The sequence below is a fragment of the Amblyomma mixtum genome, chromosome 6 (assembly GCF_055824585.1).
Source record: "Amblyomma mixtum isolate Tamu chromosome 6, ASM5582458v1, whole genome shotgun sequence".
Taxonomy (NCBI): domain Eukaryota; kingdom Metazoa; phylum Arthropoda; class Arachnida; order Ixodida; family Ixodidae; genus Amblyomma; species Amblyomma mixtum.
Window position 1 is genome coordinate 1309630 of NC_143017.1, and position 24336 is coordinate 1333965.

Genomic DNA, 24336 nt, shown 5'->3' on the forward strand with positions numbered 1-24336 from the left:
GCAGCTCATGCACGCTCTTGGTTGTGAAGAGAGTATATTTTATGTGTTCCTTTTCAATAAACCTTCAGTTGCTAGTCAGCACCTGTGTTTTCTTCAAGTATGTAACTTGCCGTTTTACTGAAGTTGGGAAGAAGGATAAAACACAGCACTCACTGACGACTGGTTATTTAACGGCGCAGACACTGCTTAAATGCCTTCAGACCAGCGGAGCAGGAAAAAAACAAACTTATCACACCTTCATCATAAAAACTATGAAAGAAACATCATTTCTGTGTTATATGATACAACTGAAGTATTGCTCGCACATTGTGAACCAGCTTTTTTAATATGATGCGTCTCTGTCCCTTCACAAGTGGCTTGCTTCTGCTAAGGATCTTCACACTTGAAAATCTCTGTACAATCACTGCAGTGCTTGACAAGTTTGGAACCTGTCCTCATTCTTTAGATCTCCTACATGCAGTTTGCATTTACTGGCCTGTAGCATTTTGCCTCCATCGAAATGCAACCACCGCGGCCAGGATAGAACCCGTGTCTTAACAGGCCAGCAGCCGAGCACCATAACCACTGAACTGCCGTGGCGGCTCATGTATGTGTGTGTGTTCCGTAGGGCTGGAAAACTATGAACTTAAATCAGTGATGCTAACCAGGCAAACAACTAACTCTGCTGTTCATAATACCTCTGCTCCTTGTTTCTAAATGGCCAATTAGGTGGCACTGCTACTTTGTTTATTTGTTGCAATTTTGTGTGCACAAAATGAATGTCTTATATTTGGGAAACACAAAGTCCAGGTGGTGTATGTTTGCAAGGTGTGCTATTGTTGTGTAGATAGTTTACTGAAGTGTTTTGTATTTCTAACATGCCAGTTGAGACGTGTGTGTGCATTTTCATGCTATGGTAATCTGCCTAGTAACTGTTTAAAACATTAGCTCTGGTTCTTGTTCCTGAGTAGCTCACATGTGTGCTGCTCATCCCTTTTTTCTTAGCTAAGCTACTTCATCAAATTGCATGTTGTAGGTGTCACCATGCATGTATATCTTAGAGCTTAAAGTAAGTGCTCTTGGAAGTCATCTTAAGGTGAATTCACACGGTGGACTGAATTGCAAATCTTGAGGGTGAACTGTGCATTATGTGGCTTGACGTCACGAATTGACGCCAACCAATTGGTGTTTGCAGATGGAAAGAGGAGGGCGTTTTTTTTCTATTAGGACAAGATCTGCTGATTTCATCTCATGTGTGAATGCTTTCAGCATGCGGACACTGCCTTTACTTGAGGTCATGCTAGAGATCTTTTTGCGACCTCATCCGTTGTGTGAATATACCGTAAAAACCCGCGTATAATACGAACCCGAATATAATACGGGGCTAAGATTTAGAGACGCGAAATGGGAAAAAAGTTTCACCCGCGTATAATACGAGTAACACAAGCTCATAGAAGACATTTATTCAAATCGCATCCCGCACTTCACTTCAATTACTTTGTTCTTCAGTAGCGCTTTCTTCGAGCATTTCTTTGTCCGACAAATCATCCCAAATATACTCATCTTCCGTGCCATCGAGGGCGTTCGAGATGCCGCACTTCTTAAGCCCGCTTCAGCCGCCCGGTTGGCGTCACTGCAGGCTCACCTGAGCGCATCCACTCTGCGTAGCACCGCCTGACTGCGTCCTTGAACGGTTTGTTTACACAACCATCAAACGGCCGCGAAAGCTTTGTCGCATTCCGCTGCACGCGAAAAGGGCTTCTTTCTGTTGTGGCCATCCACGAATTCTTCCTTCGACGACACGAAACTGCCTCCCGGCCGCACCGTTGCCGATGTTCTCCGCAGCCAAAATCGCTTGAAAGTAGCCGAGTACTGTTTTCGAGACCGTGACATCGTGCTCTCTAAAACAATATCCACTTCACGAAGCGTGCCTTACATGCTAGCACGTGTGTTGTCAACAGGCGCACAGCACACCGCGACCCACCGGCGCACCCAACGGATCAACAAAGAAACGACGTCGTGACGTCGTTTGTCGAGAGTAACGAAGCCAAGCCGTAGCCACGCGCCAATAGCGAAGCGAAGCCATAGCCACGCCGCAAAAACGAAACCAAAACATCGAGCAACTTCGAAAATTTTTGTTCGGATCCGCAAATAGTACGAGGCGGAAATTTAGAACGCTAATTATGGGAAAAAAAACCTCGTATTATACGCGGGTTTTTACGGTACCTTTGATGTGCATTTTGGTGTAAGGACATGAACTCTAACTATACCTAATTCACAGAACTGGCCCCAGCAATGGCATCCATCGATGGGGCGAGTGGTAGTGGGCCAGACGAGTTTGGTGAGCGAACCTTCTTGTGATGCATGCCATTTTTTATTTTTCATAATCAAATCGGCCTGAGAAAATGTTCACTGCAAACAAAGGATTTGTCCAATGAGCGCTTGTTAACCCTGTCCTGTGCCACTTGAGGGCGCCTTATCCCCTGAAACTTCTACTCTCATCCTTCCACCATCTCTGCTGTGCCCCTAACTTTGACTGTATGTGCTACATTGACCTTTCTTGAAATTGGTTACATACCCTTCCCAGGCCCCATTTCTTTCTGTACTTTTTATCTCTACTTTGTGTCGCTCTCCTACTCTACTGTGTGATTACATCTATACCTTTCGATAGCTTGCCGTCCTGCCTTCAGTTGCATTTCAAGCCTTTTCATTAAGCTTCATGTTTCTTTCCCATAGTTATCTAATAATTAAAAGCTTTTTAATTGATTGACATCCCCTTTCTTGTGAATTAACAAAATATATTAGCATTATTCTGGTCGTCTGGTACATTCAAAGTTGTTAGGCGTTGTACCGTGTACAGGCTGAAAAGTTTTCTGGCACAGTGTTCCTGCTGTCCTTCAGCAGATGCGCAGTTAATTGAACCTGACGACTTTTTTTTTCTTTTTGCATTGCCTATGAGGCTTGCTGTACTGCCCCTTTCATTTTTGGCAGGATATGCGATTTTTCTGAACTGCTCTCGCTCCGCAGTGTTCTGCTGTGTCTTTAAGGCTCGTTTATGGGGGTTCAACGTCCCAAAGCGACTCGGGCTATGAGGGACGTGGTAGTGGAGGGCTCCGGAAATTTCGACCAGCTGAGGTTCTTTAACGTGCACTGACATCGCACAGTACACGGGCCTCTAGCATTTCGCCTCCATCGAAATTCCATTGCCGCAGCTGGATCGAACTCTCGTCATTTGGGTCAGCAGCCAAGCGTAATAACCACTGAGCCACTGCGGCCACGGTTGTCACTTGTCACTTAGCCCTCATTATTTCACCAGTTATCTTTTTAGCCATCAGTGTTAGTGTAGTTTGAAAGGGTGTGCGCTAAAAAAGACGTACAGAGGAAAAAGATAGACACGACAGGAAAGAAGCGCAACTTCCAACTTTAATGACGACAAAAGAAGCCAGGCGCACATATATATCCGCTGATAAACAGATATGAGCTGCGTGATGGAGCGTGACCCCATCAACCAAACATAAGACAGAGCAAAAAATGCATATCTAAGTGACATTAAAAGAAACCCAAGAAAGTGAACATATCAAACACCTGCCGAGGTAAGGTAAAAAAGTGGGATTCGTATCGGCTGACAACAATGCATAACAACATGGGAAAACAGAGCTGTATGAAAGATGACACTGAAAAAGAGGACAACACCATAAAAAAGGCTAACAACATCACGAAATTTTTAACAAAGAACAAGTGAAAGATGGAGATAAAAACCGTGTAAAGGGTGGTAAATAAAGGCACATTGGAACATCTAAAAGGACACTAAAACATAGAGAGGCGATCGGGTTAATAGTCTAGATGTACCCATCCAGAAAGGCAAGTTCATTTCTGGACAGGTTAATGGAAGGCGTGCTAACGCACTTGTCTTTCCTGGGGTGAATGAAAAAGGCCTCGATTACTTCTCTTTCTGTCTTGTCCTGAGCCTTAGCTAGAAACTTGGTTTCATTAAACTTGGGGTAGAGTTCTGGCAACTGCTGCAGTGTAACGGAAGGTTCCCTCCAGACCTGTTCTTCATGGTGACGTTGTGCCTGCGGGCGCGCTCATTGAAACATTTCCCGGTTTGACCCACATGCACTTTGCCGCACGTCAAGGGAATCTCGTATACAACATTGGCAGTGCATTTTGTGTACACGGCTTGATGCTTGATATTACAGGCCTTCTTAACACGCTTCCTGGTCACCAACGGACATAATTTCGCCAGTTTGCAAGGAGCCCAAAAACCAGCCTAACCCCGTGACGGGACGCAACTTTCTTTAAATTGTGTGAAAGACCATGCAGGTAAGGTATAACCTGCACAGGTTTCCATTCTGTTTGATGTTTAGCATGCTCCGAGTTTTTAATTTTTTGCAAAAGGTTTTCAGACATGATGGTGACCAGATTTGCAGGGTAACCTGCAGTAGAAATTCGGTCGATCTGGCACTGGAAACTTTCCCCTATCTTGTGGCCGCAGGATTTTTCTAATGCAGATTTCATGCAAAGAGATACTATGCCAAGCTTTACCAGCTTGGAGTGGGCACTATTATGGGGCAAAAGTGACTTCTTTGAGCGCGGCTGATAAGACCAACACACATGATCATTTGTAAAAATAAGCTGTAAGTGAAGAAACTGGAGTCGACCATGATCTGCTCGTTCATGCGTGAATTTTAGACCCCTCGATGAAGAACAGAAGGTAGTGAGAATTTGGACTACAAGTGTATCAGCAGCACAGTATGAAGGTGCGTTAAGAAGGACAAGATAATCGTCGACGTATCTGAAAATACGAGTTATCCCTGTGTCCTTCAAGCTAGCTTCAAGGCGCCGGTCAAATGACGCCAGAAAAATTTCGCATAAGACCGGTGCGACTGAGGAACCTAAACAAATTCCGGCTTTTTGCAAGTAAAACTCATCCTGGAAGCAAATAACAGTGGAATCCAAATAAAACAATAGTAGGTCCAGAAATTTTTCAGTTGTGACACCGGCAGAATTTTGAAACCTGACTTCGCCAAATTCTTCCAAATGTTCACGAACAGCATCCAACAACCCGTCGTGAGGCACAGAGTAAAATAAGTCCTCAACGTCAATTGAAAAACCAGTTGTGGCCGATACCTTGCCTCCCTCCAGTACCTGCACCACTTCCTTTGAGCTTCGAACGCGGTAAGGGTCAGCGCCAGCTATTCTGTCCAGTTGGCACCGAAGGAAGTCACCCACAACTTTTTGCCACGTATCCCTTTCAGACACAATGGCACGTAGTGGACAAGCAGGCTTATGCGTTTTACCTGAAAAGAATATTTCGAGGCATCCGGTCTCAGCTCCTTTGACCGCCTCGGAGCATGATAAACATCAAACAGAACGGAAACCTGTGCAGGTTATACCTTACCTGCATGGTCTTTCACACAATTTAAAGTTGCGTCTCGTCACGGGGTTAGGCTGGTTTTTTCGGCTCCTTGCAAACTGGCGAAATTATGTCCGATGGTGACCAGGAAGCGTGTTAAGAAGGCCTGTAATATCAAGCATCAAACCGTGTTGTGTACGAGATTCCCTTGACGTGCGGCAAAGTGTATGTGGGTCAAACCGGGAAATGTTTCAATGAGCGCGCCCCCAGGCACAACGCCACCATGAAGAACAGGTCTGGAGGTAACCTTCCGTTACACTGCAGCAGTTGCCAGAACTGCTACCCCAAGTTTAATGAAACCAAGTTTCTAGCTAAGGCTCAGGACAAGACAGAAAGAGAAGTAATCGAGGCCTTTTTTATTCACCTCAGGAAAGACAAGTGCGTTAGCACGCCTTCCATTAACCTGTCCAGAAATGAACTTGCCTTTCTGGATGGGTACATCTAGACTATTAACCCGTTCGCCTCTCTATGTTTTAGTGTCCTTTTAGATGTTCCAATGTGCCTTTATTTACCACCCTTTTAGACGGTTTTTATCTCCATCTCTCACTTGTTCTTTGTTAAAAATCTCGTCATGTTGTTAGCCTTTTTTATGGTGTTATCCTCTCTTTCAGTGTCATCTTTCATACAGCTCTGTTTTCCCATGTTGTTATGCATTGTTGTCAGCCGATACGAATCCCACTTTTTTACCTTACCTCGGCAGGTGTTTGATATGTTCACTTTCTTGGGTTTCTTTTAATGTCACTTAGATATGCATTTTTTGCGCTGTCTTATGTTTGGTTGATGGGGTCACGCTCCATCACGCAGCTCATATCTGTTTATCAGCGGATATATATGTGCGCCTGGCTTCTTTTGTCGTCATTAAAGTTCGAAGTTGCGCTTCTTTCCTGTCATCTCTATCTTTTTCCTGTGTACGTCTTTTTTAGCGCACACCCTTTCAAATATGGATATGTACCAACTAGCCCGTCAAAAAGCTTTACTACTGTTAGTGTAGCAGCCGATCAACTCTTCACTGAGATGTGTTTCTCATAGTATTAATGTTTCTACAAGTTTTAATACAGCATAACCCTGCTGATGTACTCCTCACGGGACTAAAAAAAATGGCTGTGGCTTAGCTCAGCTATGCCAGACATACGTAGCGAGAGGTAATGGACCTTCAGAGGCTAGGCGAACTCGTCGAGCTGCATCTTCACGGCGTCGCTTATTGAGACGTTTTGCGCGTTCTTCCTCGGTCTCGTCGCCTTTGCCTTGTTTCGTTCCAACAGCTAAGCTTGGTTTGTTTCAGCCTCTCCGACTCGCTCTCCATCTCTGGCCACAACAGCTTCAACCAACCGCCCTCTTATACAGGCCGCTGCTCATTCATTCATAAATATTTAATCACAAGGATGACCTGAGGCCCAAGGGGGAAGTGGGTTGGTTAGGTGAAGGTGAGGGTGTCGGTCTCTGACATGAAGTCTAGCAGGGCACTGAGCTTGCGCTTGGCGTAGGTACTGGGGGCCGTCCAGTCATCGTATGTCTGGATGTGGTAGGCAGAGGTGTAGCAGGCGCAGAGGCTCGCAGTGCCAGGACAGGTCCAGATCAGGTGGTGCAAATCAACAGAGTCAGCAGGGCAATCGGGGCAGCCGATCCTGGTTCGGTGCCATCGACTCGGCATGTCCGGGGTGTACGCTGCACCGGCTCGCACCTTGTGAGCGAGAACTTGGGCCGGGCGAGAGAGTCCAGAAGGAATGGATGGAGTAATGTCTGGGACAAAGTCCCACGACAAACCCCTCTGCTCTTGTTAAAGGCGTGTGATGATAGAGTCAGGTATTATGAGCGGGATGGGAGAACAAAAAGGGTGGTCCGAGTTGGTCGGCTCACGTTAAGGCAATGCCGACGGTCTTCCTCTAGCTGCGCGCCAGCAGCCTCGTGGGCAGTCCTGTTCCCGGTCCCTTGTGCGTGATGTCTGGGTGTCCAGTGAATGCGTACGTAGACTTGGGAGGTCTCTTACTGTGCCTGCTGCTATCTCTGGCTCTCCTCCTCCTCTGACGTTGCACCAGATGGTGTGGCTCCATCTGGCAATGGTTGCTAGGCAGCGGCGCAAGAAGCGGTGTGACCACGGCGTGACCACCGCCGCAGTGAAAATGCTACTTTGCGACCAATAGCTCTTGCTACAAAAAAAAATGCAAGAGCGAGGAAACATTAGAGGCAGGAAATAGGACAAATTTAAAAATGACAGGAATGAAGAACTAAACACATTTATTGCAGTGCTGGCACTTGAAAAAATCATGCAGCATTGTCTGCTGCATTTTCTTACGTCCGGTGAGGACTACTCATTTCTCCAGAATTTACGGGGCTATGTGGCTGTTGCGATCGTTGCAAACATACTTTCTGAGAATGTCTAATGCCGCTACAGCCAACATAATGGTTGGTTCCAGCGGAGGCTAGCCCTCGTCCTCTTTGTTGCCACTGCTGTGTGCATCCAGAAGTCACAAAAGATGTGATGAGGTGCGGAAGGACAAAATCAATCGCGCCAGCCACACTAACACTAGCAGCACAATTACAAAGAAACAAGGATAGGTGAAGAAAAAATTAGCTGTGGTTTAGCTCTGATTAAACATGGCGAGAAGCGGTAGCTTCATGTGGCTGCGCTTTGCAAAGCTTTGTTTGTTTCTAGTTTCTCGGCTTGTTGAAAGATTGTTGTTTCTTTGGACTTTGCCGCACGTAGCTACGTGAAACTACTGCTTCTCACCAGGTTTAACCGAAGCTAAACCACAGCTGATTTTTTCCTATACCCGTGGTGTTAGATTTTCTACGTGTGGAGCGCTAATCTTCCTCTTTGTATTCTTCGTCTTCCTCTTGTTATTCCTCTTCAAACTCATCTCGAAATCGCCTGTCACTGAACAATCATGAATCGCTCGAATCACAAATTACCATGATATTGCATGAGCGGCAGTGTAACCTAGCAGTTAGTATACAAGAAGCACATATACAGGGTGTCCCAGCTAAAAGTAACGAAGCTTGTAAAAAAGAGGATGATCCCTAGCCGAGTGAGACCAACTGAGGGTTGTTGCCAGTCGCGTGTCCTAGTCTGTAGTATTTTTTTTTATTATGCAAACATGATTAATTAGCAGAGACTAATTAGCTAACTTTTTAATTATTGCCTACAGGAAGAAAGTGTCAATGCAGGAGTTGTAGATCCCTTACAAAAATAACCGTTTGCCGTGTTTGCAGCCAAGTACCACTGATACAGCTTCTTTTATTTGACTTAAAAGAAAGCCCGCGAAATACAAAAAGAGCCACGTGATAGGGAAGCAGTTTCAGCGCTTCCATACGACCAGCCAAGCAAAGACATTCGCTTATCTTTGCAACGTTGTCCCGAACGGGGTTCGGCGTTTTGTGATGGTTGCGAGATACACGTAATTAACTCTCGCATCGGCGCTAGGGCGACCGTTTCTTCAGCGCGTGACGGTGCAAGTTAGCGGCACGGCCACATTCCTATCACTCGAGGCGAGGTTACGCGTGAAAAAGCGCTCCATGCGAGCCGCGCTTCACTTCCTTGAAAAGCAGCACCCGCTCACTTTCCATGACGCATAAGCAGTTCCTGGAGCATATCTCGCCACCTCCTCAAGACGCCAAAAGCTGTACGGGACAGCGTTGCAAACATAAGCGGATGTCGTTGCTTGTTCGCTCGTTTGGGAGCGCTGTAACTGCTTCCCTATCACGTGGTTCTTTTTGTATTTCGCGGGCTTTTTTTTAAGTGAGATAAAAGAAGTTGTATCAGTGGTACTTAGCTGCAAACAAGGCAAACGATTATTTTTCTATGGGATCTACAACTCCTGCATTGACAATTTCTTCCTGAAAGCAATATTTAAAAAGTTAGCTAATTAGTCTTTGCTAATTAATCACGTTTGCATAATAAAAAAATACTGCAGACTAGGACACGCGACTATCAACAACCCTCAGTTGGTCTCACTCGGCTAGGGATCATCCTCTTTTTAACAAGCTTGGTTACTTTTAGCTGGGACACCCTGTATATCTCCAGTTTTATTGAATTGTCACACCGTGGGTCTGAAGCTTAGTGGTTAGCGCACCTGGCTCTCGCCCAATGGACCTGAGTTTGAATCCCACTGATTGTGAGGTTTATTTGTTTGTTTATTTTATTTGTGGCAGACTTGAAGGTCATGTTGCGTACATGGCGATCTCAGCCGTGCACCTGTAGCAGTGAAGCAACTGCTTCAAAAAAGTGCAACCACTGTTGATGATGATGGCACAGCCTGTCTGAATGCCGTCTGCCTAACACAGTGGTGCTAGACATGCCAGGCCAAGTAAAGCCTCTTTAGAAGTAAACATATGACCGCCACCGTTTCTCATTTTTGCTGGCATGGGGTGTTATTTCACAAGTATTACTGCGTAGGAATGTGGCCGAAGTTACATTGCAACGAACAGCAGGGTTTATAATGCATGGAACCCTATTATCATCATGCCAGATCTAGACCACTACAATGTGTAGCAGCCAGGAAAATGCAGCACCCATCAACTCAGCAGCGAGGTTCTACTGCGCAAAGCTTTCACTGTTACCTTGAGAGCAAAATACTTAATTTTTTTCATTTACTTGATAGCCCACAATGTCAAACTGAACTCAGTTTGCTTTTTGCTTATATGTGCTGCTGAGGTGCATTGATATTTGTGTACTTCATTTTCTTGTCAAAAAAGTATGCTCAGCCGAGGAGATGGAGAGCGCCGCGGACTGCCAGCTCCAGCTGCCTGGTGGGCAGAACACTGTGATAGGTTCTGCTAGGGATGATGGAAAGGTGATTGTGCGTGTTCTTAAGTCATATAGTGTATCAAATACCATAGTAGAGTGAGTGAATGATTCTTAATTAAATTGGGGCTGGCACATAGTGAAATGGGTACAGTTTAGAGGATGATGCTAGCTTACAGTAGAAACTTATACTAGTCCCAGTAAGTGTGCCGAAAAGGGTAGTGTGCAAAGCATAGATGTGTGGTTTCAGACAATATCATGTAAGGCACAGGTCAGCATTTCTAATTTGTCATTTTTGTACTTCATTACCTGACGATGCCATAATGGGTCTGCAGTTATTCTTGTCTTGAGGAAATTCTTAGTACACAAATAATTTTTGATCATGAGGAGGCTGCCTTGTTCTGTCAGGTATGCCTAGTTGTTGGTATGTGAAATTTATTCTCATTTCTGAAGTTTGTTTGAATTGGGGCAGAGAACATTATTTCAACTTTTGGCGGTATTTGACTCGGAATGAAGAGAAGCTAGAACAGTCAGAAGATTGTGCTATATATTGCATGTTGCATGCAAGCAATTTCTTTTTTTTTCGAATTATAAGGCTAGAAATAAAAAATCTACTGATTTTGGACACTGCTCGCTGTAAAAGAGTGCATTCATGCCTACATAATTTTTATGTTTTTCAGCTGTTTGTTTTAAGTTATGAAATATTTAAAATCCCTTGATTCATTGCTGTTAATGTGTACAAATGCGAAATTCTCCACGTTTGCTGCAGGTCTATGCAGGCAGTGGGCTCTGGATGGAGCCTGGTGCCTGGCAGATGCTCCTGAGAGCACCAACAGACTCAATGTTCTGCCGCCGTGCTGGTGTATTGGACACCTGATGAGCTGAAGAGCCGCAGCGTGACTGGCGTGCTTTCAAATAAGTGCCGGTATCTTGGCAGAACAGAGGCGAAACCGGCACTTACACCGGAAAAAGTCTCTTCTCTGAAAGGTGCTAGTGCTTTTTTTTCTTTGCTTTGAGTAACACCAAGGCAATCAAACTTTGCTTCAGCCAAATACAGTCGCGCTCACTTACAGAAAGCGTGATAGTCATGCAGATCCTGTTCATTGTATCCGAGGTTTGTAACAACTGCAATGTCCTTATTGCAGCCAAAACTGCAAAGTCGGGCAAAAATGACGTTTAGTTTTTGCAAGGTGTGTTATGCCCATACGTTTCTTCATGCAGGCTCTATCACAGCACTTTCAGAGATCTCCACACTGTTTGTGTGGCTCTCGCTAAGATCCGTTCTGCCAGTAACCTGATTTATCTATTTGGTTGTGAAATTAGCGTTCTCAACGACTGGTGCCAAGTCATTGTGCGCGTTCTCCGATCTTGCAGCGACAAAGATAGTGCAATTGACATATCTGCACAGAATGTATAAATAGCATTGCCCGTTGTTTCGAGTAATCTCTGTCTTTGGTTTTCATGCAAGCATCTCAATGCATCCAACAACACACAGCAGACGCGGAGTGGGTAGGGCCATGTGTCGTCAGCAATCAGAGGTTGCCAGACAAGCAGTCAGTTTGCAAAGAAAACGAAAATCGTTTTAAAGATATCTGCCGCTCGGAATCAACTGAAAGTTTTGGGTATTGTAATTTAATGTGTTGGGAACTAAATGCTACAACAAGGGTATGCACGAAAGTAGGCTTCATGGCCCCTTTAATGGCGAACATTCGTTTCTGTGTTTTTACAATGAGAGTGGTAATTCTGAATCTCACTTTTGCATTTATCATGTATCTAGTTGTGTTCAAATGTGGCCTATTTTGTATTCTATTGTGCAGCTCTGTTTCATATTGCCACGGCTATACAGTCGGGACAGCCAGGTCACGTTTTACTGAACAGCGCCAGGTAGCAGCGAACTCCCGAGCGGAACCCGAAGAAGAGACGACGAAGAAGCCCCGCCCGCCACCATGGCTAAGGCTAGCCAGTTTGGCGGTTGAGACAGGTAGACCAGGAGACGGCGCCACTAGAATGTCCAAAAATGTGGCATTGCTCCCCCCCTCTGGAAAGCGCCGCCCGCGGCGCTGGATTCCGTGTGGTCCGGCAGCCGCTTCCCCGGGCACAGGCTTTTGGGGCACGAACATCCGCTGATCATAGAGTGCTCTTGCAGAGGCGCAGTAGTCCTGGTGTATATAGTAGGTATCGGCGACGGGCGCGGAATCCACTTTCTCGGCCGTCGTTATCTCGTACGCGAGGAGAGGGAGGCATTGAGACAATCATCATAGATGCGGATAGCTGGAGCATATGGACGGTCAGGATGGAGAATGCCATGATCTTTGCGCTCTTAGTCGTCTGGACATAGGCTACTTCCAGTGGGAGCAGTACGCGGTCGTTCAGCGTTCGCGACAGTGAAGCGTGGGTACTCCGTCCGACGAAATATTCAAGCTGCAGCGTGTTGTGGTTGAACAGCACGGCAAGTGTGGAATGGATGTTGACGTTGCCGAATTCCATGAGGCGGTTCTGGCCGATCACCATCTCGACGGGTGCGCACGGTGAAGAGCCGAGTGGAGAGAGAGAAGGTAGAGACGAGTGAGCTGCTAGCGGGCGTGGTAAGGCTTCATTCGGGCGACATGCACAACTTCGGACGTTGGTCGCCTAGAGGAACGAACAGTTCCTTGAGGGAGAACTTCATAGTTTACCTCGCCGAGTTGGCGTAACACTTCATAGGGGCCAAAGTACCGCCGAATAAGCTTTTCAGAGCGCCCTCGTTGACAGACTGGGCTCCACACCCAAACATGTTCTCCGGGCTGGTAAGTGACATCCCTGTGGCGATGGTTGTAACGGCGAGCGTCTTTTTCTTGTTGATGCCGGATATGCTGCCGAGCAAGTTGGCGGGCGGCCTCGGCTTCGTGAACAAAGCGGTCGGCCCCCACGACAGTGGAGTTTTCACTACCAGGAAGCAGCATGGCGTCGAGCATTGTCACGGCCTCGCGACCATGGATTAAGCGAAATGGTGTGAAGTGAGTAGTCTCTTGCAGCGCGGTGTTATATGCGAACGTAACGTAAGGGAGTACTGCATCCCAGTTGCGGTGGTCGTCGTCGATATACATGGAAATCATGTCGGCGATCGTCTTATTTAGGCGCTCAGTGAGTCCATTAGTTTGGGGGTGATAAGCTGTTGTTCGTCGGTGACTCGTGCCGCTGAGTCGCATAACTTCCTGTGTCAGCGCCGAGGTAAAGGCCGTTCCTCTGTCAGTTATAACGACCGTGGGTGCGCCATGACGAAGCACGATGTTGTGCATGAAGAAGGTGGCAATTTCCGCAGCTGTACCGCGTGGAAGAGCTTTCGTCTCACAGTATCGACTGAGGTAGTCGGTGGCGACCACAATGTACCGGTTACCCAGCGAAGACTCCGGAAAGGGGCCGAGTAAATCCATGCCGACTTGGTAGAAAGGAACTTGTGGTGGATCAATAGGCTGCAAAAGTCCGGCCGGCTTAGTCGACGACGTCTTGCGACGTTGACACTCGCGGCAAGTTCGGACGTAGCGTTTCACAACCTCCGCGAGCTTGGGCCACTAATATTTTTGCCGTATGCGGGCCAACGTTCGAGAGAAACCAAGGTGACCAGAGGAAGGATCATCGTGGGACGCCTGCAAGACTTCATCGCGAAAGGCATTAGGGATAACGAGCAGATAGGCAGGCTCCGTCGACCTATAGTTCTTTTTGTACAGGATACCCTCCCGTAAGCAGAATGATGACAGGCCGCGTGAAAAGATGCGGGGCGGAGTCTGAGCGCTTCCTTCGAGATAGTCAATCAGGGACCGTAATTCAATGTCGTCTCGTTGGCGGTGAGCCAGGGTGGACGCGGAAATGACCCCAAGGAAAAGGGAATCGTCATCGAGGTCCACGGGACTGGCAGGAAGTGGGGCACGGGACAAACAGTCTGCATCACCGTGCTTTTGCCCTGATTTATACACGATGGTGACATCAAATTCTTGCAGTCGGAGGCTCCAGCGTGCGAGTCGCCCTGAGGGATCCTTGAGATTTGCCAACCAACACAGCGAGTGGTGGTCGCTCACCACTCGAAAAGGGTGGCCATACAAATAGGGTCGAAATTTCGTTACTGCCCACACAATAGCTAGACATTCTTTTTCGGTGGTGGAATAGTTCACCTCAGACCGTGATAACGTGCGGCTTGCGTAAGCGATTGCGCGTTCGACACCATCCTGCCACTGTACAAGTACCGCACCAAGGCCAACGTTACTCGCGTCTGTGTGCAGTTCTGTGTCAGCGGCCTCATCGAAGTGCCCAAGTATGGGTGTATTCTGAAGACGCGTGCGTAGCTCTTCAAAGGCATGTTGTTGCTCCCGACCCCAGACGAACGGTTCGTTATCTTTGGTGAGGCGAGTAAGGGGCTCAGCTATTCGGGAGAAGTTCTTCACAAAGCGCCGATAGTAGGCGCAGAGACCCAGAAAACGGCGCACACTTCGCTTGTTAGCAGGAATGGGAAAAGAAGCGACGGCGGCAGTCTTGTCGGGGTCTGGACTAACGCCCTTGGCGCTCACAATATGGCCCAAAAAAATCAGCTCCTGGAAAGCGAAGTGACATTTCTCGGGCTTAAGGGAGAGACCAGCTGAACGGATAGCTTCGAAAACAGCGCGTAAGCGGCTGAGGTGTTCTTCGAAAGTGTCGGAGAAGATGACAACATCATCCAGGTACACAAGACACGGCTGCCATTTGAGATCAGAAAGCACAGTGCCCATCATCCGTTGGAAAGTTGCCGGAGCTGAGCATAGGCCGAAGGGGAGCACCCTGAATTCGTACAAACCGTCCGGGGTAATAAATGCGGTCTTCTCCCGGTCACGTTCGTCCACCTCTATCTGCCAGTAGCCGCTGCGTAAATCGAGTGATGAAAAGTATCTGGCGTGGCGCAGACGGTCTAGGGAGTCATCAATGCGCGGCAAAGGATAAACGTCTTTCTTAGTGACTTTGTTCAGACGTCGGTAATCAACACAAAACCGGAGGGTCCCATCTTTCTTTGCAACCAGGACCACAGGCGACGCCCACGGGCTGTTCGATGGCTGGATCACGTCGTCGCGGAGCATTTCTTGAACTTGCCTTCGAATTGCATCCCGTTCCTTTGAAGATATCCGGTACGGCGACTGGCGTAATGGTCTCTGGCTTTCATCAACAATAATTCGATGTTTTGTTATCGGCGTTTGCCTAACTCTGGAGGTTGACGCAAAACAGTCCTGGAACGAGTCAATGACAGTCTGCAGGTTGCGTTTTTGACTAGGCAGGAGATTCGGGTTCACGTCGAGTTTAACCGGAGCATTCGTTGATTCCCCGGACTTCGTAGTCCCTGTCAACGCGTACTCTCCGGCGCATTCCCCGAGTTCTTCAAAATAAGCAATCGTTGTGTTGGCCGCTAAAAGTTGGGGTTCACAACCGAAATTTGTTATCAGTAGTTCGGCTCGCTTATTGTTCAGTTCTATAAGCCCGCGAGCTACACACACTTGCCGACCCAGGAGCAGTGACATGTTGGCTTCAGCGATGCCATGAGTGCCGGCGCTGTCATCGCACTCCACAGTTACTAGCATGGTGGTTCTCGACGGAATCACCACGTTATCATCGCAGACCCGCAACTTAGTCCTGCGTTGCTGCGGTTCGTCGCCAACAGTACGGTGTGCGGCAAACGAGACGAGCAGCTCCTTAAAGTCGATGGCAGCCCCATATTCCTGTAGGAAATCCAGACCGAGAATCAGGTCTTTAGAACACTCAGGAAGCACAGCAAAGCAGCCGGGGAAAGTGACGCCGCGGATCTGAATTCGTAAGGTGCAAACGCCGGTCGGCGTCACAACATGGCCGCCGGCTGTGCGGATCTCGGGCCCAGTCCAAGGTGTCAAATCCTTTCTAAGGGTCGTAGCTAGCCGGCTGCTTATCACAGAGAAATCAGCGCCGGTATCTACCAGTGCGGTTACTTCACAGTTATCGGCGGTTACTGGAATTTCCGTAGAAGCCAACTGCTGGCACTTCGTCGGCGGTGGGCTCGTCGGGTCAGGTGGTCGTTGGTCTCGTCGTCGCTGCAGATCGTCGAGTGGAGGCTCTTGTTTCTTTCTAGCTGCGGCGGCCCTACCCCCAGAGGACGCCGTCTTCAGTTTTCCCGCCGTGGGGACCTGCCTCTGAATTCGCCAGAGGTCGACGGGCGGCTGGGAGAAGAGAGTCTCCTGGGCGATGGGGATCGAGACTGGCGTCGCGGCACGGTCTGAGCCTGCACGTTCGACGTCAGGTATTGTTCAATCTCCTGGGGTCGCTCGCCGTAGCGTGGTCGAGGAGCGTCTGAAGCGAAACCCCTTAAACCCATCCGACGGTAGGGGCAGTGGCGCAGGATGTGGCCGGGCTCACCGCAGTGGTAGCAGAGTGGCCGGTTCCTCGGCGTTCGCCACATGTCCGCTTTACGCATGGCGGGCCGGAATTCTTGCGGCACGGTGGTGGGCACAGTTGGACGTGAGTACTGCACAGCCGGCACAGGTGAAAAAGCTTGTGCCACTGCCGCAGGCCGTCGAAGTGCCTCGCTGTAGGTCATGATGTAGGGTTGCGGCTGCGGCTCCGGAACAACTGGTGCTGGCTGCAGCACTCGGCGGATTTCATCCCGTACCACGTCCGACAGGGCGGCGACGCTGGCCTGTGGAGCTTCGAAGCGGAGTTTCGCGAGTTCTTCGCGAACGATGCTCCTTACAAGGTCTCGAAGATCTTCAGGAGGCAGCGTCGTAGGCGTGCAGGTTTGAGCGGCTGCCATACTAGCCTGCCGGCCGTACTGTGCACCGCGTTCCTGCAAGGAGCGTTCCATGCTCACTGCCTCCTTCGTAAAATCGGCCACTGTCCTTGGAGGGTCGCGGACAAGTCCAGCAAACAGCTGCTCCTTAACGCCCCGCATCAGGTGCCGCACTTTCTTTGCCTCGGCCATAGCAGGGTCGGCTCGACTGAAGAGGCGCATCATGTCCTCAACGAACATGGTGACGCTCTCATTAGGCTGCTGCGATCTCGAGTGCAGAGCGACTTCCGCCTTCTCTTTTTGTTCACTGCTGCCGAATGTCGCCAGCAGCTCGCGACGAAAAACCTCCCAGGTGGCAAAAGAGGACTCGTGGTTCTCGAACCAGATCTTTGCCGAGTCCTCTAGCGCGAATTAAACGTTCCTCAGCTTGCGCTCACCGTCCCACTGGTTTAAGGCTGCCACATGGTCGAAACTGGCCAACCAGTCTTCAACATCCTCGAACCTGTCACCGTGGAACGTCGGCGGTGACCTGGGCGCGTGAAGTACGAAGGGAGTGTCAGCTCCAAAATGTTGAGTGGTCTGGCTAGCTGTGGTTGATGTCATATCTCTTGCCGGTTTTGTCAGGCCACTGAACTCTGGCTGTAGGCCTCGCAGGCGGCGGCTCGCTTTGTGGACGGGGGTTGTGTCCACGCACTGAGGGCTGGCTTCAAAGGTGTCTTCAGAGTCAGTGTACATGGGACGATACCCAGCCGGCTCCACCAAATATGTCACGGCTATACAGTCGGGACAGCCAGGTCACGTTTTACTGAACAGCGCCAGGTAGCAGCGAACTCCCGAGCGGAAGCCGAAGAGACGACGAAGAAGCCCCGCCCGCCACCATGGCTAAGGCTAGCCAGTATGGCGGTTGAGACAGGTCGACCAGGAGACGGCGCCACGAGAATGTCCAGGAATGTGGCAATATCTACATGGGAGACATACCAAAGGAGCTTGCAGAGAAGAGACTGAAAGCCGTGCGCAAGCACCTCTCACAGAAGCTGGGGGACGTGCAACGAAAAATTGGAGGTCATAATGTATAAATTTATTTTGCCACTTACCTATGCCGAAGCCTTCAGGCGCCCCGCCCAGAAACGTTCGTTTCGTACCAGCATCCACTGCAGACGACACCATTTCGTCCTGCCTGGCCACCACCGCAACGTTTCCGTCCATGGCGGACACCGGACAACCTACCCATTTGTTATGTCTGTGGCATTTCTGGCCATGTGATGCGTGCCTGCCGCCGCCAAGTGTTGTCCCCTGCTGCCAATACTGACCCTCGAGGTTACGCCTACACCCCTCCCCAGCCTTTTCACCGCACTTCGCCTTCTGAGACCACTGCTTCCTCCGATCTCAGGCCGTCTATTCGCCGCCGTGCTCCATCTCCGCGTCGTCGCTCGGTTTCCCCGATGCGCCGTCGTCCCTCTTCCCCTTCGGAAAACTAGTTCCCGCAGTTCCGGAGGCAAGAACTGCTTGCTCGTCACCAAGCTCAAGACCTCGACTTTCTCCCACAAATTTGATCGCGTTTTCTGTGGAGGGCACCGATGCTTTCGCGCTTGTTGACACCAGTGCTGCTGTATCTGTACTAAGTGAGAAATTGTGCCGCCAGTTACGAAAAGTGATGACTCCGCTATATGGTTTTATGCTTCGCGCCGCTAATTCGCAACTTATTGCGCCTTTGGGGGCATGTACAGCCCGAGTTACTATTCAGGACGTTCTGTATATTGTTGAATTCATTGTCTTCCCATGGCCGTCTCTCGACGTCATCTTAGGCTGGGACTTTCTCTCCCAACATGACGTTGTCTTCGACTGCGCTCGTTCCGAAGTCGCCCTTCCCTTCGGCGACGACTCTGTGAACGCTTCCACTAACTTGTGCTCCAAGCTGACTGTGGCTGATGACGTCATGATCCCGCCGTGCTCTGCTGTGCTCGCCTCTGTTCATTGCGACTCTGGATCCAACGGCCCTGTCATCTTCATCCCGTCCGACTCCTCTGCTTCTCGCCACTGTCTACCCCTGCCATTCGCCGTGCTTGCCGTCTCAGCCGGCTGCAGCGCCTTGCCCCTGACGAATCCATTCCTGTGCCCCTCCATTCTTCTTCGTGGTAAATGCTTGGGATGTGTCCAGCCTTTCGTTCCGTCGTCGCCTGAGAACCTTCTGAGGACGACTCCTGCCGCCTGCTAGTGTCTTCACTTACTTCCTCCTCACCGTCTCCTGATCCCGTTCCCGAGGCCGTCTTTGTGGGCTCAATCGACACAAATCTTTCGCCACCGGAGAAGACCCAGCTTGCGGCCCTGCTAGATAAGTTTCGGTCATCGTTTGACTTCTCTCACCACCGTTTTGGTCGCACTTCAGCTGTTACCCATCGGATCGACACTGGCGCCCATTCGCCGTTGCGCCAACGCCCATATCGCGTCTCGGCCACCGAACGCCAGGTTATCGACACCCAGGTCAATGATATGCTGCAGCGTGGCGTCATACAACCATCACACAGTCCTTGGGCTTCCCCCGTCGTCCTTGTCACCAAGAAAGACGGCTCTATCCGCTTTTGCGTTGACAACCGGCGCCTCAACAAAATCACCCGAAAAGACGTCTCTCCGCTACCCCGCACCTCCACCAAGATGTAACGGCCTTTATTGACAGTTGTGAAGGCCGGTTAGAGCGGGCAAGGACAGGTCCGGTCCCGGAACAGTTCACGCTCTCGTCTCGCGCCGCGCGTCGGCTCTGCTGCTTCAGCTGCCGATCGTCGTCTTCTCGTCTCGCGCCTCGCCTCGGTTCTGCTGCTCTGACTGCTGATCATCTTCCTCTTTACAGGTTTCTTTATTTTATAATAAAGCTTTCGTTTGCCCTAAATCTGGTTGTCAGTATATATATCGTAGGGCATTACAGACCCTTTTGGCCAGCTTAATTGGAAAATATTATTAGTAGCAGGCGCTGCCTTTTTGCAACAGCTTGCGATGCACTAATCGAAGAAGCTATGTTATCATGCGCAATGTGCAGCACACATTTCTGAGTGATGAAAAAACTTATCTATGGTGCGCCATTAGGACTGGCGTCCCTCATTAGGCCTAACACTATCCCGATACCTGCAAGCAGGATCTGTGCCAACAGGCCGACGCCATTAGAACCAACAGGTCTGACACCGACAGGTCCATCACCATCAGGCCCATCACCAACAGGTCCGACAGGCCCATCACAACAGGCCCGACAGGCCCATCACCAACAGGCCCGACAGGCCCATCATCAACAGGGCCGACAGGCCCATCACCAACAGGCCCAACAGGCCCAAATTACGGGTTCCTTCACCCTTCAGACCGATAGGCTGAAGGAATTTTTGACTGGGTTGTGTGTGTACAGATTTTTTCGGCGTTTGCTAAAGTCTGGGGAATCAGCCGTCCACCATTTGTCCATCAACTTGTTTCAGGACATTTATTTTAAAAACTACAAAACAACCCCTTTCTGGTCATTGTGCTAAATGGGCGACTAAATGCTCGTCTGTCTTTTCTGGACATGGTCGTGAGAGAAATTTATGCTGATATATGCGGTTTTCTCTATTCGCTTTTCCTTAGAATACCTGTACGCCCTCTCCACAAGGTAAATGACTGAGGTTGTGATCGGTCATCACTTCCTTTACCCATATGTCTTACCTTACCTAGCCTTACCTAGCCTTTTTACTGCCAGAGTATTAAAGCGAATTGAGCAGGTGTAGTCGAGCCTACCTATAAGGGCCGCAAACATAACGAACGCTTGCTTACTACGAATGGGCATGGGGCTACCGTAAAAATATGCATAAGAGCAATGGCAATTTGTCGCAGATACAACCAAAAAATTTGGCCGTACTTCTCGGTTATAGCGAACGAGAAGGCGCCGTAAACTTCCCCCGGAGTTGAAGAGGTTGTGCTTCACGCCTCTCAACCTTCACTACACCGCTCGGGAAGGAATACGTCAAACCCAAAATGCAATAGTAGGGGGCCCTGCTGCGCGCAGCGCTAACCGGAAAGGGCGGCGTCTAGTATTGCTGTAAACTGTAACGTAAACAAGGTAACGACATTCTATTGAAACAGTAAGTAACCGCCGGCCAAGCCCGCGTCGATGGCCTACGAGGGCAATCATTGTCTGCGTGTTCGCCGGCTGGCCAGAGCATACCATGCGGAAGAAGCGCGGTGTGCGTGAGAAAGAGGCATCGACGAAAGCGAAACTACTGACCATTGTTGTGGATCAACTAACAGCACCGATTTGAGAATTTGGAAAGCCTTGCTAGCTATGCTGATCACGTGGTATGCATAGCCTGCCCAGTCGGCTCCATCTTTTGCATTGCTACCAAGTGCAGGCAGCGTGCCACTCTGTGCCACGAGCGCTGTGCTACTTTTGTCGCTGCATGAGCCCAGGAACGAGAAAAGAAGCTCGAAACACACGTGCCCAGAAGCATGTAGATTTGTGAAAACGCTTCGTTCATCCACAGCTGATCTCATGTTTCCTCGGATAACTACGTTCCTGCGGACCACAAAATCACAGAAGTACGTGCTCTGACGAAGACGTTGAACAACTACGAGCCCTCTCGTACAGCCAGGTATCTTATTTACGTGGCCGATGTGCCCGTTGAAGAGTGGTTTATTGGCACGTTGAAGCGCCGGCAACGAAGACCCGGGCGCAAGTCGTCTAGGAACCAGCGAGGCGAGAGACCGGCACACAAGCGGCAGTTCTCCAGCACGAGCCTTTCGCGGGCGGCGCTAGCGCTTCGTCGTCGTTGGTGGCGGTGCTGGATCTTCTTCATTCCAACTGCCCCGGCGGAAAGAGGGAGCCATCCTGGCGACTCAAGGCGAGGAGACGACGAGAGGGCTGTAATAAGGCTTCAAGCGGCTGACATGAACGACGTCGCGACCACGGCGGCGATGGTCCAAAGAAGGTGTCACCGGTTCGATGATATAGTTCACTGGTGACGTACGCTCTAAGATGCGATAAGGACCAATGTGCTTGGCCGAAAATTTGGACGCAGCCGGAACAGAGAGCCAGACCAATGATCCAGTGGAGAAGTGTGTAGCGGGCGTGTCTTGGTCCGACTCATGTGTTCGGAGCCCTTGACGTTCGGCGGTGAAGGAGCGAGCCAACTGGCGGCACTGCTCAGCATGGCGGGTAATGTCAGAAATGGAAGTATATTCTGAGCTGTCGGGGTTCTAGGGAAGGATAGTGTCCAGCAGACAGGAAGGCTCGCGCCCAAATAAAAGAAAGAATGGGGAAAAGCCGCTGGTTGCCTGGGATGCGGTGTTATATGCATAGGTCACGAACGGAAGGACTTGATCCCAATTAGAGCTGTCGGAGCTAATGTACATGGCGATCATATCCCCAAGAGTACGGTTGAATCGTTCGGTGAGGCCGTTGGTTTGGGGGTGGTAAGCGGTAGTGGTACGGTGGACTGAGTGGCACGCATCGAGAAGCTCGCGAACAACTTCAGACAAGAAAACACGGCCGCGGTCACTGAGAAGTTCTCGCGGAGCGCCGTGACGCAGGACGAAGTGATGAAGAAGGAAGAAGGCGACGTCGCGAGCAGTAGCCGCAGGTAGGGCAGCGGTCTCAGCATACCGAGTGAGGTGGTCCACGGCGACTATAATCCATCGATTCCCGGCGGTCGTGAAGGGGAGCGGCCCATATAGGTCGATGCCCACACGATCGAAAGGGCGAGCCGGGCACGGTAATGGCTGTAACGGGGCAGTCGAGGGTCGAGGTGACGACTTCCGCTGCTGACAGGCTGTGCAGGAGCGAACGAATCGACGAACAAAGTTGTACATGCCCCGCCAGTAGTACCTCTGGCGTAGCCGCTCGTAGGTTTTTAGCGATCCAGCGTGAGCGCTTTGAGGGTCGGCGTGGTAGTGCGCACAGATCTCAGACCGAAGATGGCGGGGAATCACGAGGAGCCACTTTCGGCCGTCCGGACGATAGTTGCGGCGGTATAGGAGATCGTCGCGGATGGCGAAATGGGAAGCTTGGCGACGAAGGGCCCCAGGGAAGGAGGACGTAGAGTGCGCACGAAGGGCATCCAGCAAGGAAGAAATGCATGGATCCTGGCGTTGTTGATTGGGCATGTCGATAGCAGTGAGCGCTGCGAGTGGGGAATCAGATACGAGGGAAGAGGGCGCAGGAGAGGGCAGTGGCGAGCGTGACAAGGCGTCGGCGTCGGAGTGCTTGCGGCCCGACCGGTAGACAACGGTAACATCGAATTCCTGAAGACGGAGTGCCCAGCGGCCAAGGCGTCCTGAGGGATCTTTGAGGGAGGCCAACCAACACAAGGCGTGGTGATCAGTAACGACGGTGAACGGGCGGCCATATAAGTAAGGGCGGAATTTTGTGAGAGCCCACACTACGGCCAGACACTCCTTTTCAGTCACGCTGTAGTTCGACTCTGCTTTGGTGAGAGCACGGCTGGCGTACGCAACAACGTATTCAGAAAATTCGGGCTTGCGCTGGGCCAGGACAGCACCGAGGCCAATTCCGCTTGCGTCGGTGTGCACCTCAGTAGGAGCACTGGGGTCATAGTGCCGAAGAATAGGGGGTGAAGTAAGACAACGACGGAGCGCAGCAAAAGCTTCATCGCAGGCAGAGTCCCACGTAGACAGGTCGGCGGGACCATTGAGGAGTTTCGTAAGGGGCGCAACGATAGAGGCGAAATTAGGGACAAAGCGCCGAAAATAGGAGCAGAGGCCCACAAATCGGCGCACCTGTTTCGTAGAGGTCGGTTTAGGGAATTCAGCCACAGCCCGGAGTTTGTCAGGATCAGGTAGGACGCCATCTTTGGATACGAGGTGGCCGAGTATTGTCAGTTGCCGGGCACAAAAGTGACATTTCTTGAGGTTAAGCTGAAGGCCAGCACGGGTGAGGCAGCTCAATATCTGGCGCAAGCGCTGGAGGTGCGTCGGAAAATCGGGCGAAAACACAACAACATCATCCAAGTAGCAGAGACAAATGTTCCACTTGAGCCCGCGCAATACATTGTCCATCATTCGTTCGAACGTGGCGGGAGCGTTACACAGACCGAATGGCATTACGGTGAATTCATATAGGCCGTCAGGGGTAACGAATGCCGTTTTAGGACGGTCGGACTCAGACAACGGCACTTGCCAATAGCCGGAACGGAGATCCAGAGAGGAGAAGAATTCGGCGCCTTGCAAGCAGTCTAGGGCGTCGTCAATACGGGGTAGCGGGTAGACGTCTTTGCGCGTAATTTTGTTGAGCCGGCGATAGTCCACGCAAAATCGTATCGAGCCATCCTTCTTCTTCACCAGCACCACTGGGGACGACCAAGGACTGGCAGATAGCTGAATAATGCCGCGTTGTAGCATGTCGTCCACTTGCTCAGCGATGGGGCGGCGCTCGGGAAGTGACACACGGTAGGGGCGCTGGCGGAGAGGAGTATGGGTACCGGT

At 50.2% G+C, this 24336-nt stretch overlaps 1 long non-coding RNA gene across 1 annotated transcript in view; it reads left to right on the forward strand.

Moving 5' to 3' along the window:
• The first annotated feature begins 500 nt into the window (after positions 1–500).
• The window catches only part of LOC149338079 (uncharacterized), a 1049963-nt gene continuing 1026127 nt past the window's right edge, over positions 501–24336 (forward strand). The window contains exon 1 of the long non-coding RNA XR_016283701.1: positions 501–1273. This is a non-coding gene — a long non-coding RNA (uncharacterized LOC149338079). The remainder of the gene's footprint in view (positions 1274–24336) is intronic.